Raw genomic sequence first — 4,354 nt, forward strand, 5'->3', positions numbered from 1 at the left:
GTTTTCTAATTCTAGGCTACTGTAGTCGATGATTAGGCAAATTAATGCTTTCTTTACATGATTACTAAAGTTCGCCTTAATAAGGAAGAGTTAAGTATTGAGACCAGAATAACAACGACGGATATACGTCTCACAGTCATACCGAGGATTTAAGGGTATGCCTTAAATATAAAAGCGTGGTCGGACTTAGAAAAAATGAAATACATGGAATATTTTTATGTATTCTTATTGAAAATTTGAAGTTTATTAAGGAAACTCAACTATATAAAACAACTTCTATTTGTTGGATTTGTTCTTAGTACGAATAAGCGACCACCACGGTAGCCCCATGCTAAACCTTCTGACTTTGTGCCAAATCGAGTCGATCTCAAAGATGAAGAAGAAAAATACAGTTGCACATCCATAACGAATACTTGTAGGTTATTAATTTGAGTGATACTGGATTATTTTACACTTATCTCCAACTTCGGATCAGAACAGATCCGTTAGTGAAGTGTAGAGGATGGGATTTAGTAAAACTGGAATAGAATTTGATGAATTAACCATCTCGGCACCAACCTGTGCATATTCCCTGGAAACTTCATCAAAATCGAATTTAAGGAATAGCTCAAATAACCGAACAACGATTTTACTGTAGACAGGCATTGACTAAAATTTGTTTCTTGGCATCTATAGCGTAAAACGCCAGTGGAAACTTTCAATTATGAGTACAAACAATTTTTTGTTTCTAGATTAGTATAAAATTTCCCTACTTTTGGTAAAGAGGGAGCAAAATATAGTTTTGTAATGCTCATTTAAAATAAATACGTATTCAAATACATATTTGAATTACATTTCCTGAACACTTATATATAATTATATAAAATATCTATTTTAGTTTGGTAAAATAAACAATAAATTCAATTATATTTACAATGTAACAAGTAACAATTGAAATATCAAGCATATATTTACATGCGTGCATTAAATATAAATCTAAACCCTAATCAATCAGTTTCAATACACGCAAACAGGTATAAACTCTATAATTCGTTTAAATGAGCAAATTCAATTTGTATACGTCTCAAATTGTGTATTCTGAATCAAGATAAATTTTAAACGTTCTCATCAATACAATTAAGCGATAAAATAAGCCGTTATTTCTGTTTAAATACAGGAATTATTTTTTCGTAATCAGACATTTGTAAACAAGAAACATGAAGTTACCCGTTTGATTTATAAATTGATTCTTGCAATATTTAATACCTGTCCTTGCGAAGTTCCATCAATGTTACGTTTTTTCTCTATCGATGTTAGTTCTTCATTTTGTTACATCAGCTCAGCAATTTTTTATAGCTTTAATATTATTAAATAATAAAAAGTCAGTTTTGAGGTTGCCTAAAATAATTTTTATTCAATTCGCTTTCAATGACGATTCCTGGTGCGAATTTAGGTTTCAAGGAAAACTTGATTGACTTCGTTCATAATGAAGTTGCTAGTTATTTTAAAATAAATATTAGAAAAAAATCGTTAAGCAATTTATTAACTGAAAAATTCGGTCATAAACTTTATCTATGAATACGCCAGCTTTTTCACAGCAAAAACATCATTTAAACCAAAAGTCAGCAGTAACAGACAGTAATATACAACAAGAATCTCTTTTTATAAGTCTTTGTTAAATTACAAAAAAAAAGTAAATACCCTATACAAGCTAATTCATTTATCTTAAATGAGCGGTCTCATATACATATCCATGTTCACGATCTTCTTTGGACCTATGATGACCTCGGACTTTTACAGTTAGAAATTTTAGGAATTATTTATGAAACCTCATGTAAATGATTTTGATATTAGTTTTCGAAAGAACCTCTCCTTCCGTACTTCAAGGAAATCAACTATCTGGAATAACATCATTCAAAAGTGATAAAAGGTATTTATAAAAACGAAGTGGAGAAAAAGGGCACCAACATCTTGAGGGAAGAAATGGTTAATTTGGTAATTGGAAAGTAAAAGAGTCTTACAACTCAGTTTTAACTCAATACTATTGGGGTTGCAGTGGTACTAAGTAAAACATCGTGTTTAGTCAAATGATTTATGTATTTAATAAGGCAGTGTGATGCACAATTCAACATATATGCGTGAGTGAACGCGCGTACACACACACACAGAACTAATAGCTAATATAACAAAGTTCTCAATGTTTTTTGTTTCAAATGAATGACTCAAACAACGGGAAAGACAATAGTTGTTTATGATAAAGAAAAGCTAATGAAAAGTCATCATTTTATCCATATCCACTTAAAAATATTTTTGAAGTATTATCGTTGATTATTACTATTTCAATTTCTCTAGCGAAAACTCATTACAACTTATGTTTTTTTTCGTCTTCTATTTTCTTTAAGTTACACATAGTATATAATTTTTACCAAAAACTTAGGTATTGCTTATTTTCCTATCCTAAAAGAGGGACATAAAAAACCATATGATGTTTTGGACCGATTGATTGACTTTGGTATCTTAATTTTCAGTCTAAGATTTCATAGAAGCCGTAAAGAGGAGTTATGGTGAATTGATCAGAAGCGTATAAAGGTATTTGAAGGATGAAGGAATTGTCTTTCAATTTAATTTTTTTTCATACCCCATCCATTAACTTTTACTATGTATCGATAGTTTTGATTGATTTGTTATACAAATAAAAAATTCAGATTATTGATTGATTATTATTTTAATTTTATAAATTATATTTAAAATACATTTAAAACATTTTGTAATTGTTGAATCTCTTATTTTATTATTTTTAAAAAAGGAGAATACATTAGAAAATGAACACGATTTATTTATTTTTTCTGTTTAACTTTGAGTGTTTGTGCTAAACCAATATTTATGATCGTAGAACTATATTATTGATAAATTAAAAGTATAAAAAATGATAATTTTCTTAGAAATTCAGATTTAAGTCAAATAGTGTAAAATAAATAAACTAAAAATTCACAAAATGACATATATAAAAGTTGTGGGATAAATATTGAAATAATTAGAAAGAAAACAAATCATGGAATTAGTTGATCCCAGCATTGTTTAGTGTGGCACTGAATGTGGACGGGGAGATACTCCATAGAATTCTGTTTTAAACTATAATTCTTAATTGTAAACTAAGTCTAATTGAAGAATTTTCACAAGGATTAAAAAGTTTAATGGATAACATATTTTTAGAAATTAACGCAGTAATTTTTGAATTAGGTTTAATAAAAAAATGCTGATTGATTTTCTCTTGTTCATGATACACCTCATATGGCTAATTGTGTACCAGCTCGAAATATTTTTGTTAACAAGCATTCACTTTATTTACGCGTAATCTAGATAACTAAAAATATATTTAAAATTTTTTATTTCGAAAACCGAAGAAAATATAAATAGGAACATGAAATAATGTAAAAAATGAAAAAGCTAAGACTTACCTGACTGGAGAATTCGTGTTGGAAACCGTTGTAGCTAAGAACGATACACACACTATCCTGGCGGAGGCTTGAGGCCGACTGAAGCCTCACCGAGAAAGGTGGAGAGATTTCATCAGATTACCCCTGCCGAATCAGTGTAGGCTATTGGCTCAGCAATCCCTCCGTCTCCATGACGACCGGTACCTCTTCCACCAATCGGGTGCCAGGTTCTAGCAGTAGAGGGGGCAGTTCGATTCAACATCCCCCCTACTCTCTTCTCAATTCCTTCCTCGAGGATACAAGGGTTTCTTCCCGGCTTAAATTACCTACTGAGAGGACCCTAGTATATAGTTGTATTAATTATATTTTTTCCCACGCTAGAAGTAAGTAAATGGAACATTTCAGAACATTGAATATTTATATATCCTGTATATTTTAAAAGTTATGGATCCATAGCAATTATTTTGTCCTATTACTTTATAGAATATAAAACCTCTAGTATGAATTGTATAAAAAAATATTCTTCAAAAGACAAAATGGGATATATTATTTCTAGCATATTTTTTTATTCCAGCTGATAAAAAAAGTTTCAAATAATATTTAGTGAAATGATACAGTAATATATTTTCTCTGTGATGGTGGGTAACTGTGCTGTGCAATTGTTAGGCAATGTTTACTACACTTTTAATGATAATGGATAAAGAATAACTGCATAAATAATAAATAACTAAGTAGCTGCTAGTGTAATTGTGATTAAACAACACCTCTTATGTTTCTAGGAAAACGTATTATTTTTTTTCAAAAATCTTTTGATTTTGGTTGTTAAAAATTAATGTTTCAAACAGCGAAAATAAAATAAACATTTTTTTAAATGTTGCTGATTGAAAACTAAATGTTTTGCTTTACTCAAGCCAAGCTTAATTAGTTGAAAACTTAAC

The 4,354-nt window shown here is 29.6% G+C and overlaps 1 protein-coding gene across 1 annotated transcript in view; it reads right to left on the reverse strand.

Annotated features, from left to right (window-relative positions):
- Positions 1–3,595, reverse strand: part of LOC106685781 (uncharacterized) — a 24,035-nt gene extending 20,440 nt beyond the window's left edge. The window contains exon 1 of the mRNA XM_014428695.3: positions 3,438–3,595. The gene's annotated coding sequence lies outside the window, so the exon portion shown is untranslated. The remainder of the gene's footprint in view (positions 1–3,437) is intronic.
- Positions 3,596–4,354: the final 759 nt, after the last annotated feature.

This window comes from Halyomorpha halys, unplaced genomic scaffold (assembly GCF_000696795.3).
Source record: "Halyomorpha halys isolate HHAL.00 unplaced genomic scaffold, Hhal_1.1 Scaffold33.1, whole genome shotgun sequence".
Taxonomy (NCBI): domain Eukaryota; kingdom Metazoa; phylum Arthropoda; class Insecta; order Hemiptera; family Pentatomidae; genus Halyomorpha; species Halyomorpha halys.